Source organism: Lissotriton vulgaris, chromosome 5 (assembly GCF_964263255.1).
Source record: "Lissotriton vulgaris chromosome 5, aLisVul1.2, whole genome shotgun sequence".
Classification (NCBI taxonomy): Eukaryota; Metazoa; Chordata; class Amphibia; order Caudata; family Salamandridae; genus Lissotriton; species Lissotriton vulgaris.
In genome coordinates this window covers 1,443,372,946-1,443,396,479 of record NC_141693.1, presented here as the reverse complement: position 1 = coordinate 1,443,396,479, position 23,534 = coordinate 1,443,372,946, and positions in this window count along the sequence as shown.

The window sequence follows — 23,534 nt, the reverse complement described above, 5'->3', positions numbered from 1 at the left end:
GGCCTGTACAAGTGTATCTGCTGCACCAATGGAAGCTTCCTAAAGCGACCTGGCACCATATGAGTTGCGCCTTGAGAGAGTCCTTGCTTTTTCAGCCAATAGCCCATTCTATTATCTGAGTTGTAGTTTCACTTTTAACATTAAGCAAGAGTTTAAAAAGCCTAGCATGCAAGTAGTGCTGGCTAAACAACCAAGAGTACTTATTTTGTAAAACATACAAGTGCTGGTGCCCTTGGCAGGAGCTCACTGCAGCTTGCACCTTCCATTTGACCTGCCAGCACTGCCAATGACAGTACTAACACAACTACATGCTCCATCACTACCATCACCAGTGGACGAAGTGGGCGGTATCGGCAGGGCACAGTGTGCCCTTACTATTTTAATTTCACGGAGTCCGTTCCCCTACTTTTTTATTTTAAACTTGCCTCCCTGACGTCAGAAATCGCCAAGGCCGATAGTAAGACTTGGCCATTTGGGGGCGGGAGGACGGGCAGAGAAGGAAAAGGACTCCTCTTTTCCTTCCTGCCCAAAGAAGACCAGGACAGTGTCCAGTTCTCCTGCCGCTGTCAGATGACCCCACTCTCTCTTTGTTCCCCCTCTTCCCTCTCTTTCTGTCTCGCTCCTCCTCATTCAGTGAAAACCGAGACTTGCAGGGTCAGACTGGGAACCAAAACCGGCCCTGGCAAAGTGCTCCCCAGCCCTCCATCCCCCCGGGGGGGGGTTGTGGGTGCCGCCGAGCTCTTTGCCAGGGCAGGTTTTTGGCCGATTTTGTTACATGGTCTATTTTACAGCTATGTTCTAAAAACGGCCCTGTAACAAAAACGGCTCCCAGCAGCCCCAAACCGGCCCTCCACCCGTGCGGCGCACCGGGGAATTGCCCGGTGCCCACTACGGCCAGTCCGGCCCTGGAGACTTGAATAAACGGGTATTACCAAATTTTTTTATTTCTATGTGCAGCCTGGGGTGGAGAGAAATAAAACATTCAAAATATGAAGAAGAAACTAACTAACTAACTAACTAAAGCAAGACACAGTGGTTGCACTGGTGGCCGGATTGATTTATTCACACCTAAACACATTAGGGCCACTTTACAGTGTTTGCCAGTGAAGTGCTTCTTTTGTTTTCTCCTCTCTCTTTGAACACAATTGTTTTACCTGGGTGGGAAAGTACACTATTCCTGGAGGTACTGAAATATCCGATGGGTGAATTGGAAAACAAAATGTGTACAGTGGCTGTGTGTTCACGAATGTGGTCTTTTTAAACCATACTGATTATGTTTTGTAAGGAAATAAGCAATGGGCAATGAAACGAGTCCCTTCTGGGCCCTGTAGTCATGGCCTTAACTTTTCAGGAAAAAGCACACAATAATTTCTGCATAATGAGAGTAAAAAGAAAAAGGTAACTATGTTGTTCCTGCTTACATTTCACATGCTTTACTTAATCTTGCATTCCCTATGAGTGTTTGCTTTATTTAGGATTTTTTTGCAGCATATTGCTCTTGTCTAGTGCTTAATTTAAATTGAGTCATATCCAGGTGTTTATAGTGGGTTAGTGTAATGCAAGTTTCCCTCAGTGGGGCAGTATGGTGTTCAGTGGTGGACAGGATGTGGCACTATGGTCAGAGCTGCTGAATTTGGAACTGGGGAACCAGGTTCAGAGGCAGGGTAAGGGTGAATTTCAAGGGATGATGCAGAGTAAACATTCAATAAATAATGAATTTTCCCTCGGCATAGGCCCTCAAAATCCCCTCTTACCTGGCCCCACTGATGTTGCCTGCACTGACCGCGGCTGGCGCTGACTGCAGGTGGGGGCGTCGTGTTTGCAAGTGTAATATGATTATAAAAGCATTTGCTGCCTCTTTTCTGGCCTCCAACAATTTTCAGCAACAGTAAACGTGTCATGACAACAGTAAACGTGTCATGATAACTCCAGTGATTCATGTTCTTAGTAAAGAGAGATGGTGTTTTACTCATGGAAAGGAAGAACAGAGGGTTAATGAGCCTGCTGCTAAAATCATGTACCATGCAGATTACAAAGTGCACATAGTGTAAATAGGTTAGTGGGTTACCGCTTTTGTCAGAGAGACCCTATTGTTATTTGCAGATAATAGGTACAAATACTAACCTAGAACAGTGAGCTATTAACTGTCAAGTAAGAGCTGCATGCACATTGTAATGTATAAATTAGAGTGTTATGTTTTTCTCCCCAGTCTTTGATTATCCTAATGTTGCCAAAAAGCGTTCATGTGGGTAGAAATCAATTCTGATTATTAAAGAGAACCCCCAACCATGTTATTATGTTTTAAATTCCGAGTTCGTTTCTCCAGACCAGTCACTATGCTGCCCACTAGTATTGTTGTCATGTGACTCCTACACCTTGTAGTCCTTTGTCTTATGTAACATTCCCTATACAGTGATTTACACAGGTATGATTGATTGTCTCTGTGTAATATGTGTGATGTGAAGTGCTCTGACACCCTACATGGGTATTAGTTTGGCTGTACATTTTCTGATACTTTATTATTTTGAAATTTTCTCACATGCTAACAGTCTCTGCAAAGATTTTTCCTTATTGGTACCAGTGGAACATACAACTGCAGCAGTGAGAAAGGTGACTAGTCAACCTTTGCAAAGGGCCCTCCACTTCACAGCAGCATAAGTCACATTTTATTGTAACTTTTGAACCGTTTAAGCTATAAACAATGTATTAGTTAAAATTGTACCAATGTACAGCAGATGATGTATTATGTGGCAAATATGGCAGAGCCACAATTATGTGAAAAACATTTGCAAACTAGGTTATTTTGCCTTCATGTTTGAACTGCTCTTGTGGAAAAAGGGAGGAGAAGTGCTGATTACAGATTCTCCATGGCTGGGAGACAAATGGCTTGGGATTCCACTTTTAAGGATATTTGGACATTCTACGGTTGGAAACGTATACCACTTTGTGAACATATTTTAATGTGAATAAGTCATATAAAACCTTAAATGAACATGTGTATCCATTGGTTAAATTAAATAATGGAATAAGCTGTAACCGGTTAGTGAAATGGGAAACAAATATTAAAAATTGGGATATTTTGCTCTTTCTGCCACACCTCTGACACCACCAACTGACCTAATCCACTGGTTATTCCCACCATCTGCTGATTATGCACCCACAGTTCCCCAACTTTTTTCCCCCACTTTTACCACTGACCATCAAACATGTAAAAGTATTGTATTGTATTGTATTTGCATTTATATAGCGCTTACTACCCCTGATGAGGAGTCAAAGCGCTTTTTCAGCGGGTAGCATGCTGCTCCGGGACCATATCAATCAATCAATCAATCATCGTATTTATATAGCGCACTACTTACCCAGAGGGTCTCAAGGCGCTGGGGGGGGGGGGATCCGCTACTGCTCGAACAGCCAGGTCTTGAGTTGCTTCCTGAAGGCGAGGTGGTCCTGGGTCAGGCGGAGGTGGGTGGGGAGGGAGTTCCATGTCTTGGCGGCGAGGTAGGAGAAGGACCGTCCCCCTGTGGTGGCTCTGCGGATGCGGGGGATGGAGGCGAGGGCGTGGCTGGTCGAACGGAGCTGGCGTTTGGGAGCGTAGAAGTTGAGGCGGCTGTTGAGGTATCCTGGGCCTTGGCTGTGTAGGGCTTTGTGTGCGGAGACGGAAGGTGATTCTCTTGTTGACCGGGAGCCAATGCAGATCTCTCAGGTGTCCAGAGATGTGGCTGCGACGGGGGATGCCCAGGATGAGTCGTGCTTTAGTGTTGAATTAGTATAGTAAAACATGCAAGTACATTTTAAGTGGTGGATAGGTTAGTCAGTTATTTGGATTTGGAATGATAGTAGAAGGATAGAGCAGAAAAAAAAGATTTGTATTTGTTTATATAGCGCGTGCTACCCCTAATGGGGTGTCGAAACGTGCTATTCAGGAAGCCCATAAAGGATTAGTGGTGAATGAACATGGTGAAATATGAAAGTCATTTCAGTGGTGGATATTAGTTATTTGGAGTGAGAAAGATAGCGGTGGGATAAAAGGGGAAGAAAGGTTTGCATTCATAGAGCACTTGCTACCCCTGATGGATGTTAAAGAGCTTCTCTGGCGAGTAGCACGCCACTCCGGAACTCATAAAGGATTAGTGTTGAAAATTAGTATAGTAAAATATGAAGTAATTTAAGTAGTGGATATGTTATTCAGTAATTTGGGTAGAGAAGGGTAGGTGGAGGGATAGTGAAGGGAAAGAGGTTTGTATTTATATAGCGCTTGCTACCCCTGATGGGGTTTTGAAGCGCAAGTAGCACACTACTCTGGAACCCATCAGGATTAGTGTTGAATTATAAAGGTGAAACATGAAAGTAATTTTAGTGGTGGATTTGTTAGCCAGTTATTTGGATTGAGAAGGGTTGGGGAGGGGTAGAAAAGAGGGAAGAGTTTAGAAAGGTTTGTTTTGGCGGATCAGTATAGTAAAAGAGGTGTAAGATGATGCAAGGAGGGGTAGAGTAGAGTAGTTTTTTTTTAAAAAGAAAGGGTTATTTTGAGTATCATAGTAGTGGTATGGGGTTTGAGGTTAAATGCGAGAGTGGATGTAGAGGTTATATTGAGCGAATTATAGGCTGAGAAATGGGGAAGTGCATTGGAAATGCTAAATTAGAAGAAAGTGATAAATATATAGATCCATAAGTATGTTGAAAGTATATAGATGCATAATGGAGGTATGTATATTGGGCAGCATTTCTGGCCCTGGTCAGTCTCAAACAGGCTCAAACAGGTAACTGCCCTTGTCCTCTCCGCCCTTCAAAGGCTCAAACAGGCAACTGCCCTTGTCCTCTCCGCACTTAACAGGCTCACACAGGCAATTGTCCTTGTCCTCTCCACCCTTAGCCTCAACGCCCTAACCCTGGCCTTTTATAGCCCTAGTAATCAGGTGACCCCTTTTGCCAATGGGAACCCTAGCCCTTACACTGTCCAATCGCAACACTAGCCCTAAAATTCTAGAACGAATAGGAGACAAGGACCTTGCAGCCAATCTTAGCCCTAGTTCAAAAACCCTAATCTCTACGTACAGTAGAAGCCCTAGCCCTACCAGTAGTCCCACCCCAAGTCCAAGCAAACAATGACAAAGGAAGCCCTTGTCCCTATCTCCATTAGAAAGCCTAACCCAACTCTTAGTCCCACAACCAGTCTAGCAACCAATTACACCAGAAGCCCTAATCGCTACTTCCAAGTAAAAGTCTAACCCTAGCCCTAGTCCCACCCTAGTCCCAACAACCAATAACACAGGAAACCCTAGTCCCTGCTTCCAATAGAAATCCTAACCCTAGCCCTGGTTCCAACCCTACATTGATTGAATCACAGACCCAGAAACAAAGTGCCAGTAATTTGTAATGCATAGTGAATTCATAAATAAGTGGTGTGTGCCTATCTCTAAATCAGACAGACAATGCCACCATGTGGCAAACTGTCATCAGTGCCAGAGCTGCCAATGAAGTACCCGTGCCAGCACCCGGAAACCACCGGCTCAAATTAAGCACTGGGTGTCACGCATGGCTTTGAGCTTCTTGGAAGCTCTGTGACTCTATACGCTGTACATGCAGCTCATGTAAGATGTGGGGAGAGGGAGCATTGTCGACACCTTTACCTTCAACAACCCAGCTGTTTTTCTGTTTGGTGTGATGAGTGAACAACTCGTGCCCTCTTGCTTTTATGATTGCTAACTGCCTCCACTTTCAGATTGCCTTCCCTTTAGTTCTGGGCTTATCTGTTATAAATAATAATGATCAGGTATGTTAGTGCAATTGCTTTAATTTAAAGAATTCTAAAAGTACAACTTGCAAAATGTGCCTACTATGCTTCCCTTGGCCTTGATTTCTATGTGTGCCTACCTGCCTGTCATTCCGTACATGCCAAAGTTTTAGAAGAGGAAAGTGGGAGATTTAAAAAAGAATAATCAGAACAATGTATTTCCCCCATTTCCTTCTAATGAAGCAGAGGCAGTTTTAAGCAGAAGACAGCCAAAAATGAAGCCATTATTGGTGGGTTACTTGGCATTTATGTCATTTTCTTCCCTGATTGGACAGGCGGTCCCTTCCCATCACCTATAACATTGTGGTTCCCTTTTCCTTCATACCTTTCACCACAGGTCAGCTATCTTTCAAGCCAGAAGTACAAGTTTTAGAATGTAAAGATAAAACAGAAAATCACTTTACTGGAAGTATTACTCACACTTGGAATATGGACACTTGAAAGGCCCACCCTGTAATGTTGCTAATATTGCAGATGTTCTGGGCCTCCCTGCCTATTTTTTGGTGCCCTTTCATTAAAGAAATGTTTAGAGCATAATGTAGTTCTACTCTACATACTCAGAAACGCTATTCACTAACCTATGACTGGAGCTCTCCGCATGTTCCTACCATTTCTTTTTTTGTGCAGGGTTCTCTACCAAGAGTGAATATGAATATATGAATATGAAAGTGATTTATAAAGTGCAAACTCTTAGCCAAGGGCGTCTTGGTGCTATAGAAATGGGTATTGCTACAGAGCTGATAATTGCAGTCACGGCTGGCATGACTCGCAGGTGGGGGTTGCACGTGGAGGGGGGTCGTGCGGGGTGGGTTAATTTAATAATCTTACAAATTTTAATTTACCTTCCCGCCGGCCAGGTCCCGCATCGTCTCTGCTCCTCTCCTGCACTCCTGCCTCTGGCAGGAACAGGAAGCAGGCAACCAGGATCCCACCCCTGAGCCAATCACAACACTGCAAGCAGCGTTGTGATTGGTCGGAATGCCGCACAGCCAAGGGCTAACGGCCAGGCCATGTTCTCCGTATAGGCTGGCATTGCAGGCTGCATGGAGAACAGCAGAGTGTGCATGACTGGTTTGGTTGGCCCCAGAGGGCCTACCAAACCAGTCATGCACACTCCGGAGTGGGCACACCACTCCTCCCCTCCTTCCCAGCCCTGCTTGCAGAGCAGCCAGAACCCGCCTGAAACCAAACCCTTCTGCTTTCTCACCATGTGAAAAGCAGAAACATAAAATGGTAGTTATTTTCATTTTTATGTTTCTGCTTCTAGCACTGTGGGAAAGTGGTGGGGGGATGCTCCTACGTCCTAGTGGAGGTGTCTCCCTTGGATAGTTCTTGCAGATACTCTGATATCTCCTAGTCCTGAGAGAAGAGCCAGGTTTTCAAGGCCTTTCTAAAGGTAAGTAGTGAGAGAGCAGCTGTAAGTTCCAAAGGTAGTCTATTCCAAAGCAAGGCTGTGGTCCTGAAAAAGCTCTTCCCATCCCAGGTTGTTTTCCTAAAAAGGGGGACTACATGGTTCATAGCTGAAACTGAATGAAGCGTCCTCCCTGGGGTACACCATTTAAGCTTATTCTTGAACCAGGCTGACTCCGGTCCCTCCAGTGATTTGTAGGCCAGGCAAGGAGCCTTGAACCTAAGAGGTTGGTTGACTGGGAGCCAGTGGAGTTTCCTGGTGACTCCTTCAGCAGATTCATACCTAGGGGTTTTAAAGAGATATCATGCAGCTGCCTTCTGCAAAGTCTGAAGCTTATTCAGAGATCCTGAAGCAAGATTACGAAATAGGCTATTACAGTAATCGAGCCTTGAAAGTACCAGTAAAATCATTACTGTCTTCAAAAGCTCTGATGGCAAAAAAATGCAATCTTTTTTACAAGCTTCAAAGAGCAACATGAGGCAGATATAATTTTATTCACCTGGTCTTTAAGATTCAGTTCTTTGTGCAGCAAAAAACATAGATGTTTTTACTTTATTTGCTGGTTCTGGGAGAGGGCCTAACTCAGGAAGCCACCATTCCGGCGTCCAGAATGAAGAGTTATTGCCAAAGATGATGACCTCATTTTTAGCAGCATTCAAATTAGGACAATTTTTGTCCTTCCAGTTCCTTACTTTGCTCATGCAGGTTCTAAATGCAAAACCTGAGTTGTTCTCAAGTTTCGCTAGAGACACCACAATTTGGGTGTCATTTGCGTATGATGCTAAAGAGAAACCAGATTTCTTGATAAGTGAAGCCAACGGCATGACATAATGATTGAACAATGTCGGGCTCAGTGGCATGCCCGGAGGAACTCTGCTGGGCAGGAAAAAAGACCTAGATATAACTTTGCCCAACCCCACACTTTGTTGCCTATTAGCTAGAAAGGATTGGAGGAGACCTAGTGCTGTATTCTCTATCCCCAGACTCTGCATATGATCAACCAGAATATCATGGTTGACCGTATCAAATACCCTGGAGAGGTCCAACTGAATCAGAGCCGCAGTCCCCCCATTATCAAGCATTTCATGGATGTCTTCGGTGGCTACCACCAAGGCAGATTATGTGCTTTGGTTTTTCCTGAACTCTTATTGGGTATCATCCAGTGGACAGTTTTCTGTTCATTCATTACTTTCTCTACCAACTTGGTGGCACAGGGAAGTATGTAAAAAGGGAGATAGTTATTCAGATCCAGAGCATTAGGATTGTCCTTTTTTAGCAGAGCCAGGACACAGGCCGATTTCTAATGCGCAGGGAAAGCACCCACTGCAGACATTATATTGAAAATTTGCCCCAGATGTTGTGCCACTAGTGTTGGAATCATATGCATTATTTTTGGAGGGCAAGGGTGTTGCGGAGCACAAGATTTAATTAATGGGAGAGTGATTATTGGAAGAGTGTAGAATACGGGAGGAGCAAGATGGCATGCAGGGACAATGTGGAATATCACCACTAAATGGGCAGGGTTGCTGGAAAAACGAAAAAGGGTTTTTTAGGAAAGGTCATGCAAATTCCAAAACATAAACAAGACGATTTCTGTTCCCCAGAGTTCCACCAATATCTACTCCAGGGGTCCTATTCACCAAATATCACCATTTATGGCCAAACACTGGTGCTGCAAGGAAATCTCACAGAAATCAATGGAACAACACCATATCAACAGAAATGGGGAAAAAAATAAAACATTGTTTTCTTTCTAAATGCAAATGATTGCATATACATTTATACATGTTAATGTTAACTAGTATTTGTATAGCGCATATATACAGGCAGGTCTCTTAGTGCTTTTGGAGAGAGAACTCAGCTGCCAGAGGGCCCGTAACACTGCAGAGACAGGGTACTAAACGGTCTCTAAGACTTCCCTAAACAGAATCGTTTTGAGCTGCTTCCTGAAAGGGAGCAGTGCGGGTTCCTTGCGAAGGTTTTCAGGCAGTTGGTTCCATATTTGTGGAACCAGGACGGAAAAAGCTCTGCCCCCTTTTGAATGCAGTATTGCAGCGTGGAAGAACTAGGTGGCGGGCCTCGGCAGACCATAGTATACGGCCAGTAACATAGTTCTCAAGGCGTTCTTTGATGTAGGCTGGGGCTTGCACATAGATTGCTTTATCGGCGATGCAGAGGCCCTTGAATTTTGCTCTCTGCCTAATGGAGAGCCAATGCAACTTAGCCAGCAACGGGGTGACGTGAGCCTGAAAATCATCCTGGCTGCGTCATTCAGTACCACCGGTAGTTTGTTAATAAGTTTCTGGGGGAGGCCGAGATATAAGACATTGCCATAATCCAACCTTGAGACAATGGTGGCTGAAACAATTGTCTGTAGTGAGGGGGTTGAAAGGAGGGGGACTAGTTTCCACAACTGCCTCATGAGACCTGTACATGTGCTGACTGTAGTAAAGGAAGATCAGGAGTCCACTTGATAGGTTAAGATCCTTTATTCAGGTTCCTTCCAGGTTAGACAGATAGACTACTTTATAATGTAAGTAGATAGGAAACCCCACCAGGAGCTCGCTGTTGGTAGCTCAGCCTCAAGTGACCAACTGCCACAACCGGGAATAGAGAGGTACAATCAACTAGAGAGACACCCTGGCATTCTATGATGTCATAAGTATAGTAGTATTGTCTAGCCAGAGAGGAACAGTGAAGATAGTGTTTACTACATATCCTCTCTCTTTATAGAGTAATATCAGAACAAAGGAAAAATCAGTAACAATACCTCATATGTCTCAAACAGCAAGGAAGTACACATTTTAGAACAACGAAAAGTAGTAGTGTACAATAAAAGATGACTTTAACATGAGGTATTGTTATTCGAGAAAAGAACAAAGATTCAGCATTATGACATCAGAATTATGGCATAATACACCACATCCCCTCTCCTTAACAAAAGAGCGAGGTTTTAAGACAAACCAAGACAACCCTCAACACAACCCTTGATGAAGAAATGTCAACACTTAATGTATGGCAAGAATGTAACTCGAATCTTACCTAAATGAAGCCCTGGCCAGTAGCTACAAGAAGGTAGACTCAGATAAAACATAGTGTAAACACAATCTTCATCAATAACAGGAGACTTTGAACCTGAGAAGGGTACTCTGCAGGACAGCATGGTTACACTGCAGGACAGCATGGGCATTGATAACCCAAAAACAACAAAGTTTCCCCTGGATAGGGTACACCGCAGAGCAGACTAAATATCTCTGGGAACAAAGGCATGGAGTAGCCATTAAAACTTAAAAACATACTATGGGCGTTGACTACCCAAAGTGAACATATGACCTCCCCTGAAAAGGGTACACCGCAGAGCAGACTAAATATCTCTGGGAACAAAGGCATGGAGTAGCCATTAAAACTTAAAAATCTAATTTGGGCGTTGACTACCAAAAAAAAAAAACACATAACCTCCCCTGAAAAAGGGTACACCGCAGAGTAAACAACAATATCTCTGGGAAAAGGGGCATGGACTAGCCATAAATACTTATGGAACATACTATGGGTGTTGACTACCCATCAACATCCCCGAACAACCAACCATGACATAGACTGCCATAGACACCAACGTCCCTAGACGAGGGTACAGCACAGAGTAAAGACTATAACCCTGGGACAAGAGATGGGTATGGACTACCCACTAATACCAACATCCCCAGAAGAGAGTACAACCATGGGCATGGACACACCTTGTGAATTGGTATGGGCTTGGACTACCCACAATGACACTACACCCACTCTAATAATCGAAACAAGACCAAACCCTACATGGAATTCACTATGAGGTACTCCATAACTGTCAATCTGATCCCACATGCAAGCGATAGGGCAAACACTGAAGAGACCATTAACAACACAAAAGATTATGCTGAAAACAATATGCAAGATAAACACTTCAAAATAAAATAGTAAATAATGCCAGCTCCGGTGAGCGACCTCTCACCCGAGTTCCATGCACTCAGCTTCTTGTAGTCAGCGCTGAAACTTGCATCAAAAACGGAATGTTACCCAGTCTTCGAATGTCAGGCAGTCTTGTAACTAAAATATGTCAAAGATCAAATGGCTATACTCTTCTGTAGCCAGACAGCACAACGTTTCTCGAAACCACCATGCCGAGATTGTTAGGAAGGACGAAATACAGCAAAGTAGTAAAGATGTTAGGCAAGTTGAAGTATTGTCAAAAAAAAAACTAAAATGGCGGCACGCCTCTTGACGCTGTGCCGAGAGGTTCAAGGCACGTTGGTGCACTAACGTGTTGCCAGGCAGCTGGAAGGCAAGACGTCACAGCGAAGACAGAGACATGACGAGACCGGTAAGACTGTGACCGGTAAGAGCGTGCGTGTAGAAAGGCTCGTGACATTTTAAAAATGCGGCGGTTCGACTCTCATGAACCAAACTGCATTGAGAATCGAATAGAAAGTTAATAAAAATGTCCTCCACTCACAAGCAAAAATACTGTTCATAGTTGCGCCGAGTCTTCTTTCAACAAGCACTCTTTTGAGCAGCTCGCACTTGGTAGGAAAGCTAAACTTCCAAACTGCTCCGGAAAATTGAGGCTCTCCGTGTTCTCCGTGTCCACTGCAATGTGCAGAAACGCACAGGAAAGCCATAACAACCCTGTAACTTTACATAATGCTGCAACACACCTACCAGGAAAAGTCTCCACTTGTCTTGTCAGAGGTTCCTTGCAAAGCAGAGCATCCGCAGAGCGTGCGAGAATGTGGACACAGATGGTTCTTGTTAACCAGTGCCACAAATCACCCAGACAGTTCTTCTGAGAAAGGTTAGAAAAGTTCACCGCAACAAACTTCCTCACATACGCATCTACATAGCGCAGACTGTGAAGAAAATCCCAAGTTGCAAGTTGGAATGCACAGCCATCCTTTTTTTTTGTACTTGCCAAAGTATAATTAGCCAGTTGCTGTCAACACTTAACGCTTCCCACACTGGATGAAGGCCAGACGAAATGGGTACACATTGTAGGCCTCAGGAAATAGTGTTGCTGGTGAAACTTTTCCCAGATATGAACAGCATGTAGACAGGCTAATTAGTAACAAACGCTCCGGTTACAGGTTGACCATATACACGCAGACATAAACATAAAGACGTATGCCCAGGGTGTAGGCTGTCCAGGTGTGATAAGACACTGGTGGGGTGAGCTGGGCATTACCTTTTGTCATATGTTTAGTTTTCACAAAGTCTTTAGTTCCTCATCCTTGAGTTCCTTAGTTGTCCTTTCTCCTCAGTGCACGCAGAGGTTCATCCTTCTTAAGAAACGTCGCCAAACTGTAGTAAAGGAAGATCAGGAGTCCACTTGATAGGTTAAGATCCTTTATTCAGGTTCCTTCCAGGTTAGACAGATAGACTACTTTATAATGTAAGTAGATAGGAAACCCCACCAGGAGCTCGCTGTTGGTAGCTCAGCCTCAAGTGACCAACTGCCACAACCGGGAATAGAGAGGTACAATCAACTAGAGAGACTGTTATGTATCACAAAGATCATTGTGGTATTGTAAAAACCAAACAAAATGTCAAACAATGGTATTGGTGGCCAGGTATTGATGTCCTTACTGAAAGAATTGTTCGTGAATGCGTCATTTGTGCTACTTCGGACAAAGTTCTCAACACGCTTAAACCCGACATGTGTGAACCCTTGGTTCCTGAAGGTCCTTGGCATACTGTTGCCTTAGACATTATGGGACCAATTGGAGTCGATCATAAATTTATAATCTCAATAATTGATGTATTTTCCAGATGGCCCAATATCACCATTGTTGACAAAGTTGATTCTTCTTCTGTTTTGAATTTTATTGATAGAGTTTTCATTGAGGAAGGCCTGCCCAATCAGGTCATCAGTGATAATGGCGTTCAGTTCACGTCTAAATTAACTAAATCCTATTTTGAACGTGTTGGTATTGTCCATAAGACTACCTCTCTTTACAACCCTAGCGGTAATGGACTTTGCGAAAGGTTCAACAGAGTCTTGAAAAATGCTATACAAATAGCTGTACAAAATGGTGAGGATTGGGAAACCTCAGTTTTCAAAGCTGTCTGGTCCTATAGGACCAATATTCATGATGCTTTAAAAATGTCTCCCTTTGAGATCATGAGAGGTCGTGTTGCCAGAACCAAATGTAATCCCAAATGGTTACACAAAAAATCTTGCTTAGACATTTGTATGAATAAAGTCAGATCTGATGTTATTGAAAAGCACCTTGAGTATAAGAGAAATTTTGATAAGAAATGTTGCTCTAGCACGGCAGAAGTTAATGTTGGTATGTGGGTAAAGGTAAAAAAACCCTGGAAAGTCCGTAAAGGTGATTCCCAATTTTCTGAACCTCTTATGGTTAAGAAGATACTTCGAAATGCCGTCCTTCTTAGCGATGGTAAGGTGTGGAATCTTAAAAGAATTGCCATCTACAGAGGTAAAAAGTGTTTAACAAATGACTACTCTATTTCTCCTGACCTGCCATGTACTTCCGCTCCTAATTCTACTCCTTGTGAGGATCATAGTGGTTTTAGCGTTTCTGAAAATCTTTCCTCTAATTCCAACCCTTCCTCCTCCAATGTATGTAATGTTCCTCCCAATGCTAATGTAGCAAATCCTTCCTCCAATTCACATGGATCAGTTCCGTCCTCTAGTGTTCCTGCTACCTCTGATTCTATTCCACCGAATCATGATGTCAATTCTACATCTGTTAATGAACTTCCTTGTAGCAGTGATGTATTTGTAAACCGGAAACGCATTTGCTCTAAACCCAAGTGGTTAGAAGATTTTGTTTGCTGATTGTCTGATTTCCTTAATTTGTTTTTTTTCTCCTTATCTCCTTTTGCAAAAGGGGAAGATGTGTTATGTTGCCCTTTAATTCTTTTAGAATGTTTTGCATGTATTCCACTGTATCCTGGTTTCCCTCCCTAGCAACTATGGTAGTTGCTGATGAAGAAGTCCTGTGTAGGCTGTTCCCTACCTTGCTCCTGTGTTCCTTCAATAAACTACATCTTAATTCTAATTTGTGTAGTTTCAACTTTACAGAGACACCCTGGCATTCTATGATGTCATAAGTATAGTAGTATTGTCTAGCCAGAGAGGAACAGTGAAGATAGTGTTTACTACACTGACCACTGAGGTGACTTGGTTGGCCATGGAGAGCTTGGAGTCAATTTTTATGCCCAGACATTTCACAAGCGGCACTGGTGTGGGGGTGATACCTAGCTCCTGATGCCAGAAAAGGTCACCCCAGGGGCTGTTTCTGTTTGGGATCACGAGGACTTCCATTTTATCTGGTTTGATTTTCAGTGACTTGGCTGGTATCCAATTCATTGTAAATCTCAGGATGTTTTGTGCCAGGTCATGTGCATGGGAGGAGGTGTCAGTACAGAGGATGAGTTGGGTGTCATTTGCATAGTTGAGGACTCTGCAGTCCCAACTAAGGTGTGTGTGTACGCATAAGTATAACATTTTAGAAAGAAAACGTATCAACAAAATATAAACATTAGACTGCACGTAATTGCAACAATGCATCATTCACATTCAGCACATCTGTTATTGCTTGGGAAAGGAAGATCAGGGGTCAACAGTCATGGTACCATCACAGACTTTGCTCTATCAACCTATCACACATAGTTTATCCATGAAAGAAAGTAAGACACATCTCAGAATGTCTCACCAAATCATTAAATATCTTTGTTGCCTTGACCCTTTTTTTTAAGGGAAAAATATTTGAAGAAGCAATCAATCAAAATAGTTGGAATGTCCAAGGAAGCAGTCATTGCTGTTGTTGTTAATTATAAGCATGTCCCAATGTCTCTACAGATCAAGCACGATTAAATGGAAAAATACAGAGCTGTTGATAAACTTGACAAACTTCCCTTGAAGAGAAGGCTGAGCTAGAGTGCAAAATATTGAATACCTCCCTGCGGCGCGCATGTGTTTTTGAAAACAAAGAATGTGAAATTTAAAAATATACTGCTTCCAGTCAGACATGGGCAACTTTTACTTTATCACATAAGGAGACAGGTTGCACACCGTTTTTTCAAAAACCATTCTTGTCACAAACTTTTTTCAACGATTATTTTAGTTATTGGCGTGCTCACTGATTCGTGCCAAGCCCACACAGCACGTGTAATACATAAACACAAAAGATGGCAGGGTGTCATTCAGACCCCACCGCAGTGGCGACAGCCTCTTTTTTAGAAATGCCAATGCTTCCATTATTTTATAATAATCCTTTTTCTCATGTCTTGCTTATTCCCTATTCTTTGCCCTGCTGGGGCTAGATTCGACGAAATCACATAAGGAGACAGGTTGCACACCGTTTTTTCAAAAACCATTCTAGTCACTCCAAGAATGATTGTTCTCCTATGTTTTAGGTGTATACTGTGGGTTTAAGGGAGGGGGCGGGTCCTAATCACGAAGGCTAGCTTAAAGCTTGATAAACGAAGGGGAGTTACTCAGTAAGGATAGCCTCCATTTTCACCGAGGAGAGAGAGATGTCCTCTGTTAAGCAGGTATGTTGAATGAAGAAACCGGCGAGATCAGGGAAGGGGTTGTTACAGAGCAGTAGTGAACCAGCATAGATGAGAGGTGGTGGGGAAACGTCAAGTTTTGCCATTAGCTTTAAGAAAACCAGTGCGTGGAAAAAATGGGGTAGAACTAGGATGAAAAGAGAACGGTGATGATATCGTAGAGACCCGCAGGGAGAGTGAAGAAGTCCAGGTGTGACTGATTTCTTTTAAATAATTCAAAGGAGCACAGTTAAGTAGACGGGTTCCATGGAAAAAGGGCACTTGAGACAGTGTAGCATGAAGGATGTTTTACAACACTTATGGTTAATATGTTGCACATAATAAGAATGTTTTCTTTTAAAAGTTCGTGGTTTTTAAATGTGGGTTGTTAATATATGTGTTAATATCATTTACAGTATGTTCCCTGACGAAGGACCCAGAAAGGGTCCGAAATGCATTGGATAAATAAACTGCTTAAATGGAACCATGCATCAGTACGTGTTTTGGGTTGAGAGGTTCGGATGGCCCGCCCTTACATGAGAAAACTTGAAAATTGGCATCACCTTGCATGATAAAGAGTCTAAGAAAAAGGATAAATGAGAAAAATGATCGCGCAGCGTAAAGAATAAGGAATAAGCAAGACATGAGACAAAGGATTATTATAAAATAATGGAAGCATTGGCATTTCTAAAAAAGAGGCTGTCGCCACTGCGGTGGGGTCTGAATGACACCCTGCCATCTTTTGTGTTTATGTATCACACGTGCTGTGTGGGCTTGGCACAAATCAGTGAGCACGCCAATAACTAAAATAATCGTTGAAAAAAGTTTGTGACAAGAATGGTTTTTGAAAAAACGGTGTGCAACCTGTCTCCTTATGTGATTTCGTCGAATCTAGCCCCACCGGGTTAGCACCCAGCGAACAAATGAACTTTATTAACAAGAACAAGGACAATATATTGAGCTCAGCATGCAAGGGAGAACATCGCGTTTCATTCAGCAAGTTTGTTTTAAACGTGTCAGCGAAAGAAGTGAGATCGCATATATTACCATGGACATTTTGATTAAATCTTGCGGACATTCTTCCGGTTATTAACTATTACTCATCCAGTTTATTGTGTACACATAATAATAATTTTGAGTGTAGTGGTGTTAGTCCATCGGGATCGCTATATTGACACCAGAAGGATTATGGGAAAGGTAGTCACTCCAAGAATCATTGTTCTCCTATGTTTTAGGTGTATACTGTGGGTTTAAGGGAGGGGGCGGGTCCTAATCACGAAGGCTAGCTTAAAGCTTGATAAACGAAGGGGAGTTACTCAGTAAGGATAGCCTCCATTTTCACCGAGGAGAGAGAGATGTCGTCTGTTAAGCAGGTATGTTGAATGAAGAAACCGGCGAGATCAGGGAAGGGGTTGTTACAGAGCAGTAGTGAACCAGCATAGATGAGAGGTGGTGGGGAAACGTCAAGTTTTGCCATTAGCTTTAAGAAAACCAGTGCGTGGAAAAAATGGGGTAGAACTAGGATGAAAAGAGAACGGTGATGATATCGTAGAGACCCGCAGGGAGAGTGAAGAAGTCCAGGTGTGACTGATTTCTTTTAAATAATTCAAAGGAGCACAGTTAAGTAGACGGGTTCCATGGAAAAAGGGCACTTGAGACAGTGTAGCATGAAGGATGTTTTACAACACTTATGGTTAATATGTTGCACATAATAAGAATGTTTTCTTTTAAAAGTTCGTGGTTTTTAAATGTGGGTTGTTAATATATGTGTTAATATCATTTACAGTATGTTCCCTGACGAAGGACCCAGAAAGGGTCCGAAATGCATTGGATAAATAAACTGCTTAAATGGAACCATGCATCAGTACGTGTTTTGGGTTGAGAGGTTCGGATGGCCCGCCCTTACATGAGAAAACTTGAAAATTGGCATCACCTTGCATGATAAAGAGTCTAAGAAAAAGGATAAATGAGAAAAATGATCGCGCAGCGTAAAGAATAAGGAATAAGCAAGACATGAGACAAAGGATTATTATAAAATAATGGAAGCATTGGCATTTCTAAAAAAGAGGCTGTCGCCACTGCGGTGGGGTCTGAATGACACCCTGCCATCTTTTGTGTTTATGTATCACACGTGCTGTGTGGGCTTGGCACAAATCAGTGAGCACGCCAATAACTAAAATAATCGTTGAAAAAAGTTTGTGACAAGAATGGTTTTTGAAAAAACGGTGTGCAACCTGTCTCCTTATGTGATTTCGTCGAATCTAGCCCCACCGGGTTAGCACCCAGCGAACAAATGAACTTTATTAACAAGAACAAGGACAATATATTGAGCTCAGCATGCAAGGGAGAACATCGCGTTTCATTCAGCAAGTTTGTTTTAAACGTGTCAGCGAAAGAAGTGAGATCGCATATATTACCATGGACATTTTGATTAAATCTTGCGGACATTCTTCCGGTTATTAACTATTACTCATCCAGTTTATTGTGTACACATAATAATAATTTTGAGTGTAGTGGTGTTAGTCCATCGGGATCGCTATATTGACACCAGAAGGATTATGGGAAAGGTAGTCACTCCAAGAATGATTGTTCTCCTATGTTTTAGGTGTATACTGTGGGTTTAAGGGAGGGGGCGGGTCCTAATCACGAAGGCTAGCTTAAAGCTTGATAAACGAAGGGGAGTTACTCAGTAAGGATAGCCTCCATTTTCACAGAGGAGAGAGATATGTCGTCTGTTAAGCAGGTATGTTGAATGAAGAAACCGGCGAGATCAGGGAAGGGGTTGTTACAGAGCAGTAGTGAACCGGCATAGATGAGAGGTGGTGGGGAAACGTCAAGTTTTGCCATTAGCTTTAAGAAAACCAGTGCGTGGAAAAAATGGGGTAGAACTAGGACGAAAAGAGAACGGTGATGATATCGTAGAGACCCGCAGGGAGAGTGAAGAAGTCCAGGTGTGACTGATTTCTTTTAAATAATTCAAAGGAGCACAGTTAAGTAGACGGGTTCCATGGAAAAAGGGCACTTGAGACAGTGTAGCATGAAGGATGTTTTACAACACTTATGGTTAATATGTTGCACATAATAAGAATGTTTTCTTTTAAAAGTTCGTGGTTTTTAAATGTGGGTTGTTAATATATGTGTTAATATCATTTACAGTATGTTCCCTGACGAAGGACCCAGAAAGGGTCCGAAATGCATTGGATAAATAAACTGCTTAAATGGAACCATGCATCAGTACGTGTTTTGGGTTGAGAGGTTCGGATGGCCCGCCCTTACATGAGAAAACTTGAAAATTGGCATCACCTTGCATGATAAAGAGTCTAAGAAAAAGGATAAATGAGAAAAATGATCGCGCAGCGTAAAGAATAAGGAATAAGCAAGACATGAGACAAAGGATTATTATAAAATAATGGAAGCATTGGCATTTCTAAAAAAGAGGCTGTCGCCACTGCGGTGGGGTCTGAATGACACCCTGCCATCTTTTGTGTTTATGTATCACACGTGCTGTGTGGGCTTGGCACAAATCAGTGAGCACGCCAATAACTAAAATAATCGTTGAAAAAAGTTTGTGACAAGAATGGTTTTTGAAAAAACGGTGTGCAACCTGTCTCCTTATGTGATTTCGTCGAATCTAGCCCCACCGGGTTAGCACCCAGCGAACAAATGAACTTTATTAACAAGAACAAGGACAATATATTGAGCTCAGCATGCAAGGGAGAACATCGCGTTTCATTCAGCAAGTTTGTTTTAAACGTGTCAGCGAAAGAAGTGAGATCGCATATATTACCATGGACATTTTGATTAAATCTTGCGGACATTCTTCCGGTTATTAACTATTACTCATCCAGTTTATTGTGTACACATAATAATAATTTTGAGTGTAGTGGTGTTAGTCCATCGGGATCGCTATATTGACACCAGAAGGATTATGGGAAAGGTAGTCACTCCAAGAATGATTGTTCTCCTATGTTTTAGGTGTATACTGTGGGTTTAAGGGAGGGGGCGGGTCCTAATCACGAAGGCTAGCTTAAAGCTTGATAAACGAAGGGGAGTTACTCAGTAAGGATAGCCTCCATTTTCACAGAGGAGAGAGATATGTCGTCTGTTAAGCAGGTATGTTGAATGAAGAAACCGGCGAGATCAGGGAAGGGGTTGTTACAGAGCAGTAGTGAACCGGCATAGATGAGAGGTGGTGGGGAAACGTCAAGTTTTGCCATTAGCTTTAAGAAAACCAGTGCGTGGAAAAAATGGGGTAGAACTAGGACGAAAAGAGAACGGTGAAGATATCGTAGAGACCCGCAGGGAGAGTGAAGAAGTCCAGGTGTGACTGATTTCTTTTAAATAATTCAAAGGAGCACAGTTAAGTAGACGGGTTCCATGGAAAAAGGGCACTTGAGACAGTGTAGCATGAAGGATGTTTTACAACACTTATGGTTAATATGTTGCACATAATAAGAATGTTTTCTTTTAAAAGTTCGTGGTTTTTAAATGTGGGTTGTTAATATATGTGTTAATATCATTTACAGTATGTTCCCTGACGAAGGACCCAGAAAGGGTCCGAAATGCATTGGATAAATAAACTGCTTAAATGGAACCATGCATCAGTACGTGTTTTGGGTTGAGAGGTTCGGATGGCCCGCCCTTACATGAGAAAACTTGAAAATTGGCATCACCTTGCATGATAAAGAGTCTAAGAAAAAGGATAAATGAGAAAACTGATCGTGCAGCGTGAAGAATAAGGAATAAGCAAGACATGAGAAAAAGGATTATTATAAAATAATGGAAGCATTGGCATTTCTAAAAAAGAGGCTGTCGGCACTGCGGTGGGGTCTGAATGACACCCTGCCATCTTTTGTGTTTATGTATTACACGTGCTGTGTGGGCTTGGCACGAATCAGTGAGCACGCCAATAACTAAAATAATCGTTGAAAAAAGTTTGTGACAAGAATGGTTTTTGAAAAAACGGTGTGCAACCTGTCTCCTTATGTGATTTCGTCGAATCTAGCCCCACCGGGTTAGCACCCAGCGAACAAATGAACTTTATTAACAAGAACAAGGACAATATATTGAGCTCAGCATGCAAGGGAGAACATCGCGTTTCATTCAGCAAGTTTGTTTTAAACGTGTCAGCGAAAGAAGTGAGATCGCATATATTACCATGGACATTTTGATTAAATCTTGCGGACATTTTTCCGGTTATTAACTATTACTCATCCAGTTTATTGTGTACACATAATAATAATTTTGAGTGTAGTGGTGTTAGTCCATCGGGATCGCTATATTGCCACCAGAAGGATTATGGGAAAGGTAGTCACTCCAAGAATGATTGTTCTCCTATGTTTTAGGTGTATACTGTGGGTTTAAGGGAGGGGGCGGGTCCTAATCACGAAGGCTAGCTTAAAGCTTGATAAACGAAGGGGAGTTACTCAGTAAGGATAGCCTCCATTTTCACCGAGGAGAGAGAGATGTCCTCTGTTAAGCAGGTATGTTGAATGAAGAAACCGGCGAGATCAGGGAAGGGGTTGTTACAGAGCAGTAGTGAACCGGCATAGATGAGAGGTGGTGGGGAAACGTCAAGTTTTGCCATTAGCTTTAAGAAAACCAGTGTGTGGAAAAAATGGGGTAGAACTAGGACGAAAAGAGAACGGTGATGATAGCGTAGAGACCCGCAGGGAGAGTGAAGAAGTCCAGGTGTGACTGATTTCTTTTAAATAATTCAAAGGAGCACAGTTAAGTAGACGGGTTCCATGGAAAAAGGGCACTTGAGACAGTGTAGCATGAAGGATGTTTTACAACACTTATGGTTAATATGTTGCACATAATAAGAATGTTTTCTTTTAAAAGTTCGTGGTTTTTAAATGTGGGTTGTTAATATATGTGTTAATATCATTTACAGTATGTTCCCTGACGAAGGACCCAGAAAGGGTCCGAAATGCATTGGATAAATAAACTGCTTAAATGGAACCATGCATCAGTACGTGTTTTGGGTTGAGAGGTTCGGATGGCCCGCCCTTACATGAGAAAACTTGAAAATTGGCATCACCTTGCATGATAAAGAGTCTAAGAAAAAGGATAAATGAGAAAAATGATCGCGCAGCGTAAAGAATAAGGAATAAGCAAGACATGAGAAAAAGGATTATTATAAAATAATGGAAGCATTGGCATTTCTAAAAAAGAGGCTGTCGCCACTGCAGTAGGGTCTGAATGACACCCTGCCATCTTTTGTGTTTATGTATTACACGTGCTGTGTGGGCTTGGCACGAATCAGTGAGCACGCCAATAACTAAAATAATCGTTGAAAAAAGTTTGTGACAAGAATGGTTTTTGAAAAAACGGTGTGCAACCTGTCTCCTTATGTGATTTCGTCGAATCTAGCCCCACCGGGTTAGCACCCAGCGAACAAATGAACTTTATTAACAAGAACAAGGACAATATATTGAGCTCAGCATGCAAGGGAGAACATCGCGTTTCATTCAGCAAGTTTGTTTTAAACGTGTCAGCGAAAGAAGTGAGATCGCATATATTACCATGGACATTTTGATTAAATCTTGCGGACATTTTTCCGGTTATTAACTATTACTCATCCAGTTTATTGTGTACACATAATAATAATTTTGAGTGTAGTGGTGTTAGTCCATCGGGATCGCTATATTGACACCAGAAGGATTATGGGAAAGGTAGTCACTCCAAGAATGATTGTTCTCCTATGTTTTAGGTGTATACTGTGGGTTTAAGGGAGGGGGCGGGTCCTAATCACGAAGGCTAGCTTAAAGCTTGATAAACGAAGGGGAGTTACTCAGTAAGGATAGCCTCCATTTTCACCGAGGAGAGAGAGATGTCCTCTGTTAAGCAGGTATGTTGAATGAAGAAACCGGCGAGATCAGGGAAGGGGTTGTTACAGAGCAGTAGTGAACCGGCATAGATGAGAGGTGGTGGGGAAACGTCAAGTTTTGCCATTAGCTTTAAGAAAACCAGTGTGTGGAAAAAATGGGGTAGAACTAGGACGAAAAGAGAACGGTAATGATATCGTAGAGACCCGCAGGGAGAGTGAAGAAGTCCAGGTGTGACTGATTTCTTTTAAATAATTCAAAGGAGCACAGTTAAGTAGACGGGTTCCATGGAAAAAGGGCACTTGAGACAGTGTAGCATGAAGGATGTTTTACAACACTTATGGTTAATATGTTGCACATAATAAGAATTTTTTCTTTTAAAAGTTCGTGGTTTTTAAATGTGGGTTGTTAATATATGTGTTAATATCATTTACAGTATGTTCCCTGACGAAGGACCCAGAAAGGGTCCGAAATGCATTGGATAAATAAACTGCTTAAATGGAACCATGCATCATTACGTGTTTTGGGTTGAGAGGTTTGGATGGCCCGCCCTTACATGAGAAAACTTGAAAATTGGCATCACCTTGCATGATAAAGAGTCTAAGAAAAAGGATAAATGAGAAAAATGATCGCGCAGCGTAAAGAATAAGGAATAAGCAAGACATGAGAAAAAGGATTATTATAAAATAATGGAAGCATTGGCATTTCTAAAAAAGAGGCTGTCGCCACTGCGGTGGGGTCTGAATGACACCCTGCCATCTTTTGTGTTTATGTATTACACGTGCTGTGTGGGCTTGGCACGAATCAGTGAGCACGCCAATAACTAAAATAATCGTTGAAAAAAGTTTGTGACAAGAATGGTTTTTGAAAAAACGGTGTGCAACCTGTCTCCTTATGTGATTTCGTCGAATCTAGCCCCACCGGGTTAGCACCCAGCGAACAAATGAAC